This window comes from Nicotiana sylvestris, chromosome 12 (genome assembly GCF_000393655.2).
Source record: "Nicotiana sylvestris chromosome 12, ASM39365v2, whole genome shotgun sequence".
NCBI lineage: Eukaryota > Viridiplantae > Streptophyta > Magnoliopsida > Solanales > Solanaceae > Nicotiana > Nicotiana sylvestris.
In genome coordinates this window covers 97991981-98005220 of record NC_091068.1, presented here as the reverse complement: position 1 = coordinate 98005220, position 13240 = coordinate 97991981, and the positions used below count along the sequence as shown (strand labels likewise).

The following is a 13240-nucleotide window of genomic DNA, read 5'->3' as shown; positions in this document are numbered from 1 at the left end:
ACAACTGTTACAACTTGTAAGTTTAACAACCTTGATATCGTTATATATATAATTTGATATGGTATTTTGAGTTGAACTCTTTTTTAAAAAAAATAATGGTTTGAAAAATATAATTTTATATTAATATTACTACTTTCGAAAATGCTTTAAATTATATATAATATAAGAAAGTTTATGAGATTTTCTTTATTGTAAAGATAGAAATTATTTTCTCACAAGAAAAGAAGGTTATTTTTTACCATTTTAAGAATTAAGTGTACAAAAATTTGTACTCTTTATATGAGATTAAGAAAATTATAAGTTGAGAAAATGTATGTATTTTTACACGGATATTTTAATGAAATAATAGTGTATGAATTTATTTTATATGATACCACATGACCGTAATATTACGTTGTATAAAGTGTATTAAAAATAAGTAAAATTTTAAGTAAGTTGAGATAATTCTTAATTATACGAATAATTAATTAATTACCGGATAGCGGAATATCACCTAATTGATTATTGGATAAAGTTTAAAATTTTCCAACAAGGAGATTACGTGGCAGTCCATGCCTTTCAAATAATGATTCTTAGAGTCATGTATTAAGGCGGCACAATTCAAGGGAATTGTGGCCAAGTCATCAAGAAAACCCAACCTAGTTGAGATACGTGTGGAGTAAACTAAGAGGGTGTTTGGCAAAGCTTATAAGCTGGTCAAATTGGTTTATAAGCATTTTTTGGGTTATCTACACGTTTGGTAAAATTAAAAGTGCTTATAAGTTAAGTGCTTATAAGCCAAAAATAAGCCAAAAGTCATAAGTTGATCTCCCCCAACTTATCAAATTTCAGCTTATAAGCACTTTAAGTTTAATCAAAATATTTTCTATTCTATCCCTAAAATACTTTTTTTTAAAACAAAACTCTTCGTATGCACAGTTCTTCAGCAGCATATTATTAATTTCAGCACTTTATTCAAACACGTAGCTGCTTATTTTTTAAATCAGTTTCAGCACTTAAAAGTGTTTTTCATCACCTAATACTTATCAGCTACTCTAAATCAGCTAAGCCAAACGGGCTCTAGGTGCATTCAATAATGCTGTTAGAGCAAAAAGAATCCCAAGACACAAAGAAGCCACAAAAACTCTATCTTGAAAAGTAAAGGTCAACAGAAATGTCCATGAAAATGCTATTCATGGTATCGTTCTCCCCAGAGCTACAAAAAAATTCTGTATTTATGGCGGTTATTTTTACGTATAACGGCGCCATACTCTTCTTTAATGGCGGTTTCGGAAAACGCCATAATTTCGATCGCCAAAAATGTATTACGGCGGTTTTCAAAGAACCGCCACAACATGTAGCTGAAAATCGCCGCATTTACATTGTTTAATAAAGGCTTGTTGTGTTGTTTAATATGGCAGTTAAAAACCGCCATAATTGCAAATCTGAAACTGAATTTATATTAAATTTTATTATCGCAATTAAACAGCTAGAAATGCAATTATTTCCAGCCATAAATAATTTTAACAATTGTTCCATTCTACATTTACATCTTACGGCACCCTATGCCTTCAAACTTACATAGCATCTCATATTAATTGCAACACAATATAAAGGACTAAATAAGCAAAATATTTATCAAACAAATTAAAATACAAATACTCCAAAATTACATTATCGTTGTATTGAAGTTTCAAAGAGTAATTCAACATAACAATACTCAAGAGAGTCATAGCTAATCCTAACATGATTACTAATCGGCACTCGCTGAATCAGCACTGTTACTTTCTTCCAAAGATATTCCTGGACCAGTTGGTAACGGAGCACCATTTCCTAAATCTGGTGCCTGCAACAAAAAAGAAGAAAAAGAAAGAGACAATCAATAACTATTACAGAAAAAATATTGAGAGATCACAATGACTAAAACATTGTCATCAATAAGAAAAGGAAAATAGAAGTCAAATAGCTTCAGAAAGCAAGTGATGAATATATAGTTCACTCCATGATCTATCTATAACAGAATGACAATCTCTGAAAGAGAAGGAGACACGCTTCCTGTTATGACTACAATATGTATATTACTTTGATCCCTCCCCTCACCCCACGCCTCAATCTATCACCCACCCATTATCGTACCTTGCAAGAAAGAGAGAAAGAGGAACATAATCGTTCATCTCCTCTATCAGTATATGCCATGCAGCTTCTAAAAGTATATAAAATCAGTTAACTGATGCACTATCAGATCCTTCAACATTAGTTCTCCTTAACAATCATACGAAGAGCTCACAGAGTCAAGAGTATATATATTACCTGTGTGTGTATAGATTTAATTTTGGACAATTATAAAAAGTCTTACATCCCTAAGACGAGAGTATTTTCAAAGTATGATCCAACTGGAAACCACCGTATGAATAATGTCTTATTTCAAGCTCTGACAGAAAAGCAAACAAGAAAAGATTAGTACTTATACCCGTGGAAATAAGCTAGCCAACTCCTCCGAGATATCAACTAAGACTAAGTCGCGTTAAAGTTTTAGTTGAACACTACAGTTAAAATTGCACCCATGTCATATCCTCAAACATGAGCAGGGTGTTCTATATCCTTCAATTTTCTGCTACACGAAAGAAAAATAGCAATATTAATTTTGCATACATAACTTAATAGCAGAAGATATTAAGCTAGAGGGATCAATGTCAACAAAGAGGCATGTATAATGCATTTCATTAGAAGACTAAAAGTGAAAAAATGAGAACTAAGTGAAAGGCACCATATGGATAGTATAAAAGCCACCAAAGTTAATTTCCCACATGCCATTTTATCAGCTACTGGTGCATTAGGGTGGAAGATACCCAGTGATCGGAGAAATTCTTCAAACTCAATTACTCCATTGCGCTTAATATCAAAAAGATCAAATATCTGCATAATTTTAGAAGAAAGTCAGTGAAGAGATAAACAGCCTCAGATGGGCAGAGAGAACAGAGAAATCGACAAAAGCAGCCCAAACAAATGCAAGAAAAACAGTTGATTTCCAGCATATGAGTTAATGTGTTAAACTGTTAATAAGCAATGCATAAAATTTTATGAAAATTCATCCACAGGCAGGGACCATTTTAATGAAAGTTGGCTGAGAAAACATACCCTATCTGCAAACAGATTCCTCTTTTTTTGGTTCCTGAAGAGCGCTAGCTGAAACTCTTCCTGATGATGACATTGCATGAATTAGAATAGGTAGCCATAACAGATTTTAAAACTAGATAGGTACTATATCAATTATACATTGAAGAATCCAAAACACGTACAGATATGTGCATTTCTCTTTGCAAGCAGTAGAGATATACCTTATGAATGAGGCCATCATCAATTATGCAGCTGCTTATTCTTTTGAATAACTCATACAATGCTTCGACTTCACTCACTGTAACTGCAATATTTTTGAACAGTTAATATAAATGCTTAGCAGTTATACTGAGAAGTTACTGATAATCAAAGCTGATACATGTTTTTACCTGTTACTTTACATCATGCAGCTAAATCTTGTGATGGACGCAAAATTAATATTGCTATTAAAGCAACCAGATTGACAAACCAGACCATACCCCTCGTTCTCAGAAGACATAATATCATGGGATTTGTGGGCAATCCTCATCCTGAGCTCTACTAATATTTTTTCCCTTAGTCCTTAAGAAGATTCTTCTTTTAACTATGTGACAAAGGAGGGTGGAGATGTACAAGCATAAAATTATTTATATGGGAAAAGATATTGTAGGATGACGGTGTTTGACTGTTGCTCTATGGCCATATAATGTGCGATCTAACTAAACAAGTAGTCGAACTTGACATCTAGGAAACAAGCAGACTGTAACATCAACTTGAACAGCACCCTAGTCAAGTTTTATACTCTGTGACTTAAATTAGCAATTAAAACTCCTTTCGACTTGCCAATCCTTCCTATATCTGTCAGCACTCTTCATATAACCTTATCAATATGAACAAAGTGTTAGAAAGATTTAGAATGCAAACATCATCACTTTCCGTTCAGGAATTGCATGATCATAAAGCACAAGTGAAATACAATTGCCAAAGCACAAAGACAAATATCTAGAAAGAATTAATTTCCTCAAAATATCGACATTAAAGCGTTGTCACATAATGAAGTTCATTGGCTACCTTGTCATAAACACTATAAGAAAAGACATCACTTTTTGAGAAAACCATGTTCAACACTAGACCATACTCAACATGACCAAAAATAGCTCATTCTTAAGCAGAAAATAGCCCAGCATATCAGGCTCATACTGAAGAACCAAACAGAACAAGCAAAAATAAACTGAACTGAACTAAATTCGATATGTACAATAAAAAAACTGAAGTTCTTTAAAATCGAACAGAAATACCAAATGCCCAGCCCTGCTCTCCACCCCCACCCCCATAGTAATTCAGCTCAATAACTTGTATCGAACACTTGACCATGAAACGATGTTAAACTAACTTACCCAATCACTTAGGACTTTTATCAAACAGTTCATATGCACACCTTCAACTCTTGATGCAATTATATAATTCCATAATCAGCAATACCGAAAAATCAGGAAACACAACAAAATCTTATATGAATAACACACACACACACACACACACTCTTAATTAAGAGACAAAAATTCCAGCATATATTTCACAAACGAACAAACAAACCAACGTAATACATAACATTGTTCACAAAGGCAGAAAAAGACTTTCGACTGTCCGACGCAAGGAGAATCTCTACCATTGGAAAACAGATAAAACTTACAGATCTGGCAAATTAGAAGATAAGCATCAATGAACCTACTTACAATCCTCAGCAAATCTGTGTTTTTGCAACCGTAAGGTGAGGTGAAGCTTAGGGTTTCTTCAAATCGTGAGAGAGGGAGTTGAGAGAGAGAGAGAGAGTATGTGTGTAATTTGTGGGAGGGAATCTGAAAGAGAATTGTAATTTGGGGGAGGGAATGTGGGAGGAAATTTGCTGAAAAATGTAGTCAAAAAGTGTTTTAAAAACATAAAGAAATGAACAAGTGCGTCGGCTTCCAATTGGACCCGCCATTTTAAAATAACATATTGTGGCGAACAGAAAACCGACGTAATACATTGTGTATTGTGGCGGCTATTTGCAACGGCCATAATAAAACCGCCACAATATTTCCGGTTTTTTGTAGACATGCTTTGAAGTTTGGATTTGAATCCTCTCTTCCTTTTCTTCTTTACTTGAGAGAAAAAGTTTATGCCTTCTTGAGGATATTCATCTTTAAAATTTGATGCAGTAGATGATAAACAATCTTTTTAAAGGTATTTCTCTTGAGAACATGTGATGTAAATGATTTTTTAGTGTAGTACTTCACATTTATTTACATCAACTTACAGAACTTCATGATAACTTAATATCCTTTCATCATTTTTTTGTGCACACTTCAAAATTCTTATCACATGACCAAGAGTTTTTTTTTCTTTGCGTCCTTTTTGTCTATTGAGTATTTGTTTGGCTTTAATACTCTCATAGTATTTTAACATCCAGCTTGACAGGTCTTTGGAAATTTCTTGAGTTCCTCTTTAAATTATTTTACTTGAATTGGTGAAAACCACGTTTATCATCTACCAAGCAAACCAAATAACTTGCTAGGCTTTTGGCTCGTTGCAGGCAACAAGAATAGAATAAACTTTCTCAAACTAAGGAAATTTGAGTTGTTTAGACTTTTTAACAGTGAATTGGAATTTCATGTAGGCTTCAAGGAAGACATTGGAGTCTCATGGTTAAGAAATAAGAAGCCATTGCCAAAATGATATTAATCGTTATAACATATGAGGAGATATAAGCAAACTTTGCAAGAACCATTAACCAACTAGGAAAATATAAGGATTTTTTTCCTACTTTGATCCGGGGTTACGTGTTCTTCGCAAAAGATTTGTACTAGAGGGATTGTCAAGAGAATTGGTCCAGATATATTAAGGTTATCCCTTCTTTCTTTTGGTATGGTCCAAATTATATTGAAGAAATAAGCAAATACACAATTTTCATAAATTAATCTATTCATAGAGTTATTAGGGGTGTCTATATTCTTGATTCCCCATGAAAAATATTATTATTTCATGTTCATGGGTCTCAGAATAATACGCAGTTAAAAAAGGTTATCCGGAAGGAATATTAAGATTATTACGTATTTTTCATGCATTTCACCCATTTATTATACATGTGCATTGACCCATGACCAGATGACATTATATACGCGTATATATGTATATTATATTTATGGGATACGGGAAAAAGGGTACGGTGTTATATACGCATCACCACCTGATCAGCTGGTATATGATGATGATGTTGCCCATAGTGGCTGAAATATGACTTAGACGGTATTATATACACGTATATGTATATATACACGTATATGTATATATATATATATATATATATATATATATATATATATATATATATATATGGGATATGGAAAAGGTTATGGCGTTATATACGCACCACCACCTGATCAGCTGGTATACAGTGATGATATTGCCCACAATGGCTGAAATGATATGATGGGATGCCCTCAGAGGCTTGATGATGTTATGTACGTACAAACCTATGCATTACATGATATTTATATGCATATGCATGACATTATAAATATTTCATGATTTACAGAGCTATTCAGACTTACAGGTTGAGTCCTTTACTCCATGTTTCATCCATGCTCTTTATATATTTATTTACACGCCTTACATACTCAGTACATTATTCGTACTCACGTCCTTTTGTTGGGGATGCTACATTCATGCCTGCAGGTATAGATAATCAGTTTTACGAGCCCTCATAGTAGACGAGATTGGCACTCAGTGAAGGATCGGTAAGACTCCACCTCATTTGGAGTGCAGCCGAGTCTATGTGTCATCGTGTCAGACTTTTGTTACAGACTTACAGGTAGGCCGGTACCCTATCCCATTTGATGTCAATTAATCTTAGAGGCTTTGTAGACAGAGGTTCAGTTTGTAGGGTATGTCAGAGTCCTTGATGACCCATATGTATTCATGTCTTAAGAACGATAGTTTTATTGATACAGTGTTGCCCACTTACAGTTGTACATTATGAGTTATGGTCATGTTAGCCCACGATAGTTACAAAAAGAATGAGTTCAGCCAACTCGACCTAGGTATCTTCTAGTTTTGATCGAATAATTATGAGTTACAGAGTGGTTCGCTTGGGCCAGCTCGGCACCGGTGCCAGCCACGCCTCTCCAAGTTTGGGGCATGACAACAACACAATTCGTCTTGTATGGTCACATGCATAACAACACAATTCGCCCGATGTGTTCACATGCATCCAGTCCAAATCATATCATACTAAAGCAAATACACAAGAATACATGTATATGATGAATGAATAATAGATTTCAAGCTCCTGGACTGGTATAGATGTCATGCTAAGTGTAGATATGTGTAAAGTGTGCTATCATAACTCAAATAAGCAATTTCATCATAGAAATAACAATTATAAAAATTCATTCAGAGATTTAACCTCTATGTAAACTTAAACATGGATCAAATAGTTCACAATATGGTTACAAATATGAGAAATAACACGAGAAATACTTCTGTAATCCCTCCGTGCTACATGGCACAATCTGAACATTAACAGTCGATCAACCAGCTGATTACCGTAATCAGTCAAGCATCTGCAAGTCAAAATACAACGCGTCTTTCTGAAATGCACACTCGTCTCAGGTGATACGAAATAGTACCAGCATTCTTCAAGACATCTGAAACCGTCTATGTTGTGTAACACTCATGACCTTCCCTTCGAAACTGAACCACAAACTTGTACATGCAAATATCAATCCCACACGATGCACTGCATCTATCATGCCATCAAATAAAAATACGAGAATCCAATTATCAACTTTGAGTCACAAGCATGATACATACTCAATCAGCCAGAAACCTATTACTTGACCCCCATACATGAGAACATCACAACACACAACTTACCCCTCATACCTGTAGAAAATATCCATCTCAAGTCGAGGTCGACACCATCGACAACTCTTCAAAACCTATATGCACATAACAAAGCCATCAGAACTGAATCCCTCTAACTTAACCAAGTCATGCAAGTCTCTAAACCCAAGAGTATTGCCACAAAACACCAGTAAAGCCTCACCACATCATAATAACCAAAATATCCGATCATTTATATTGCTACAATGATCCAAATCATTACCAAGCTGGCCCATTCCTTCGAGTTCCTTCTGAATTGCTTTCAAGTTAACACTTCTCTTTGCCAGTACACTATGATCCTTAACCAAGCTCATCAGAAGAGATCCTAGCATGAAACCACGTCGCCCCTAAGCCCATAAGCCATTGTACTCCCTCTTAAGGACCTAAGAATACAACAAGCGAAATGCCATCTCTGAAGAAACATTCCATGAATATGAAATTGTTTCCTTAACCTCTCTAATACTGAAATATAGAATCCATAATAATGCAGAAATACCGCGAGTCCTGACATCATCCAATCCAAATCTCAGATCTTATCTTTTTATAAAATTCAAAAATTCCTCAAATACAACATATGAATCCTGAACCCATTATAACCTTCTCGAGAGTCATCCACCCTATTTTAATCTCAAATACCGTCCAAACAAGCTGAACGACTCGTGCTCTATCAGCACACAAACACCTACATAAGTATCCTCACCTTAACACAACCGAGTGACTCCTTTTTCTTAGTACATTACATCCATCACGAACAACACACCTAAACCATTCCCAGATTTTCATATATTCATAAAGTGTAACACATCATGTATCAAGAAATTTTCCTTAATCGAGTCATCCTCGAAATCCACCTCTTCAATTCATAACCAATCCATAAGTATACCTCAGACCAAAACTAACACAACACATGACCATGCAATTTGATCGTCAATAGCAGACTTCCCCACTTGGCTCGAATCCATTATCACAATGTTTAATAATCCCACAATACTCTTGCTCCATAACTACCATAGTCCCAAACTGTAATCCTACTAAATCCTCCAGAAACGCATGTAACACATATCATGAAATACCTTAAAACATATAATAAGCTGACATTCATCCGCGTGGCGGTCAAGCCAACTTTCTCAAGCAATCCAAACTCAAATTGCAACACATATAACCCACTGATAGAAGAAAACTCCCCACTGAATCATCATAAGAATCACGCAACCTCGACATCCACAAGGAGATAACCCACCTGCTTAGCCTCATTGGCATCTCTCTACGCATTACCATGGTCACCACCACTATGCAATTGCTAAATCTTCCCGAGTCTAAGCTCGTCAGCAAGGTATAATAATCTACTTCATCCCACAACATGAAGGACCCCTCAACGCACTCATAATTCGAGGCTATACAATACCTCATGATAGAAATCAAACACCCAATAGTTCTTTTCATATAAAAAAAATCCTCTCGTCACATTCAAGCCATCTGAACACATTCCTCAATCATATGATACACCTCATATAGCTATCCACCCTACTCACTGAGCCATCAATCCTACTCCTAGAGACTTTATCAAACATATAAGTCCAAAGCACATATCCATCCAATAGAAAACCACCGAGCCTAAGCTACTGGTCTGAACCTGCACTCAAGTCCTCCAAACTGGCCTAACTCCACAACATAGAGAACACATCTCACACCTCATGCATGACATAAATAGTCATCGATGCACAACTAATACTGAGCGCTCACATAACATACGAGTGAGTGAATGAGATTTATTGAGATATGCTTTAAGGCGAATCAATGCTGCATGATACGGAAAGAAAGATGGAAATTTATCCTAGATGTCTTGTAGCCTCTCGAAGATAGGTATGGACGTCATCATACCTATCCACAAGACTTTACTAGACACTTGCTCATGACTCGCATAACTTATGTACATAGAGCTCTGATACCAACTTGTCATGACCCCAAAATTCACCTAGTCGTGATGACACCTAACCCAACCCCCTAGGTAAGCCAAATAACAGTCAACACAATTCTAATGAAATAAAAGTGGTCAACAAATGATTGTAACTGAGTTTCAATACAATAACTCAAGAATTGGTAGTACAAGTCATGAGCTAATAAGACTTAGATTTATAAGCTAGTATGAAATAAATACAATATTTATTTGGAATGTACATAATAGATTAACAAATCTAAAACTAAAAAGGACAAGTGGTAGCTATATCTGGAAAGCAAGTACATCTTCAATGCCGGCTCCCATCATCCATATCATCTCAGCTCCAAGACCTACACACAAGGTGTAGAAGTGTAGTATGAGTATAACTGACCCCACGTACTCAACAAGTATCATAACTGACTCTAGTGAGGTAATAGAAGAAAGAATTATAAACGATACTCACCAATCACCTGTATAATTCATAACTCCAACAAGTACAGAATAATAATATGATGAAATCATAAAAACACAAATAAAACCATCTTGGTAATCACAATTTTCTTAACGTACTCTACACAATTAACAATCAAGCATATATGGAAGATATGCAATTAAATCAGGTAAACCGCCAAGAATATTGCAAGTTAAGAAGAAATGCAATAATCAAATATTAATCCGTTACGGCACACAACTCGATCCAAATAGAAATCATGTCAATACTCTTAGGCCCACATCAGAATCTCAGTAACCAAATCAAACCAGTAACTAGCTCTCCCAGAGCTCACCTTAGCCAGAAACCCATCAGTTTCTCACAATCCGCGTGTACACCATCAAGAGAGAAACATGAGAGGGTGATCCTAGAGGGATGGATCCGTATCTACACGCTGCACGAATAACTCACGTGCTGTATGGATAACTAACATGCTAATAATATTAACCGCACAGACAACTCTGTCACGCCGCGAACCTAGGGAGGCGTTGCTGGCACCCGGTGCCGCACTGGCCCGAGCGAACCACTCTACAACTTTTTTTTTCTTTGTAACTATCATGGGCCAACATGGCCACAACTCATAATGTATAACTATAAGTGGGCAACACTGTATCAATAAACTATCGTTCTTAAAATATGAATACATATGGGTCGGCAAGGCCTCTGACATATTGTACAAAATGAACCTTTGTCTACAAAGTCTCTAAGATTATTTGACATAAAATGGGATAGGGTACCAGCCTATCCATAAGTCTGTAGCAAAACTCTAACACGATGACTCATAGACTCCGCTGCACTTCGAATGAGGTGGAGTCTTATCGATCCTTCACTGAATGCCAATCTCGTCTACTATGAGGGCTCGATAAATTGATTGTCTATACTTGCAGGCATGAATGCAGCGTCCCCAGGCAAAAGGAACGTCAGTACGAATAATATACTGAGTATGTAAGGCACATAAATAAGTACATAAAAGACATGGAAGAAATATAGAGTAAATGACTCAACTTGTAAGTCTGGATAACTCTGTAAATTATGAAATACTTATAGTGTCATGCATATGCGTATGAATGTCATGTCGTGCATAGGTACATGTGTTCATAACATCATCAAGCCTCTGAGGGCATCCCATCATATCATCTCGGCCACTGTGGGCAGAATCATCAACGTATACCAGCTGATCAGGTGGTGGTGCGTATATAACGCCGTAACCTTTTCCCATATCCCATATACAAATATATACATATATACGCCTATATAACGCCGTCTAAGTCATGGGTCAATGTATATGTATAAATGTATGAAATGCATAAGAAATACGTTAATAAGATTTTCTCGGAATGCCATAAAACTCAATATGCCTTTCCGATAAACTTTATCAAATACATATTTTTCTAAGACCCATGAATAGACGATAGAATAATAAGACTTATGGGAGAATAAGAATATACACATCTCTAACATTTCTACGAATAGAGTAATTTATGGAAGTTGTGCATTTGCTCGTTTCGCTTGTGTCGTATAGATCATCCAAAAAGAAAGAAGGGATAGCCTTAACATACCTGGAAGTAACATGTAGGTAAATGGTAACCGCAATCCACTCCATTTAGAGTACCTAACGACCAACTTTACTAGAGATATGGCTGTCTCAATTTATCTTTTAAATTCTAAAAGAGTCTATGAACAAAGTTATATGACCTATACTTTCATGCCTCATGTTAGAAGATGCAATCACTTTGAATAAGTATTTAGAGAATAGTTTACTCTAATGCTTTGAGACAATAATTTAAACGAACAGGTGAAACTCCAATTTGATGTCTTCCATATATGCTCCACTTTCTACATTGTTACTAGAACCAGAGCTAATCATGCTTTGCAACATATCAGTCACACGTTTTTTTTTTGATGAAGAGATCAGTGATTGTGTCAAATTAAGGAAGTAAATCTTGAAAAGGCTCTAAAAATGCTATGGCCAACCGACTTTTGGTTGCTATCTCCAATTTGAACATTGTTTGGAGTGGACAATCTTCTAACAATGTGACACCTATTTTGAATGACTAATGAGTCATTAATTAGAAGGTGAGGAGGCTGCCACATAGGGATGGAGGTGGGTAGATTTAATCTTTATCCACTTATTAGGTAATTAGGTAATGTCTCGTTACTCGGTAATTAACCAGTTCCCCGCATAATTAAGAAATGCCTCAAATTACTTTAAATACTACTCATTTTTAATATACTTTATATATACCCTAGTATCATGGTTATGTAGTACCATATAAATGTCACGATCCGAATTTTCTACCGTCGAGACCGTGATGACGCCTACCATTGAACTTGCTAGGCAAGCCAATGTTACAGGATATTTCATTTTTTCCCTTTATATTTAACAATTTTAAGTTAACAAAAATAAATCAGCGGAAATAAGTGCGAAAAACACGGTTTAAAAGATTATCTTTAAGCTAATAACAAAAGCCAAAATAAGATCCACCCAAAATTAGTGTCACAACTCACGAACAGTCTACAACTACTACAAATAATGGTCTGAACAAAAGTTTACATCTGTCTTGAAAGTAGATAAAACATAAATGAAATATGATAGAAGGGGACGCCAGGGCCTGCGGATGCCTGCATGACTACCTTGGGTCTCTAGGACGCAACAACAACAACCAACCTCTCGATCAGCCACTAGCTCCAAAATCTGCACAAGAAGTGCAGAGTGCAGTATCAGTACAACCGACCCCATGTACTGATAATTACCGAGCCTAACCCCGATAACGTAGTGACGAGGCTATGGCGGGGCATACAACATATAC

General features: G+C 35.8%; 1 long non-coding RNA gene across 9 annotated transcripts; it reads right to left on the bottom strand.

The window, feature by feature from the left end:
- Positions 1-1590: 1590 nt before the first annotated feature.
- On the bottom strand, positions 1591-5190 carry LOC104228213 (uncharacterized). Of its 9 annotated transcripts, none has more exons than XR_011404460.1 (5): positions 3486-5173; positions 3318-3400; positions 3118-3177; positions 2747-2895; positions 1591-2593 (listed from the first exon to the last, which is right to left on the bottom strand). It is a non-coding gene; the product is annotated as an uncharacterized lncRNA (long non-coding RNA). The 9 variants fall into 9 exon arrangements; XR_011404459.1 differs by having other exon boundaries at positions 1718-1825; positions 2450-2593; positions 3318-5190; XR_711289.2 differs by having other exon boundaries at positions 3318-5174.
- Positions 5191-13240: the final 8050 nt, after the last annotated feature.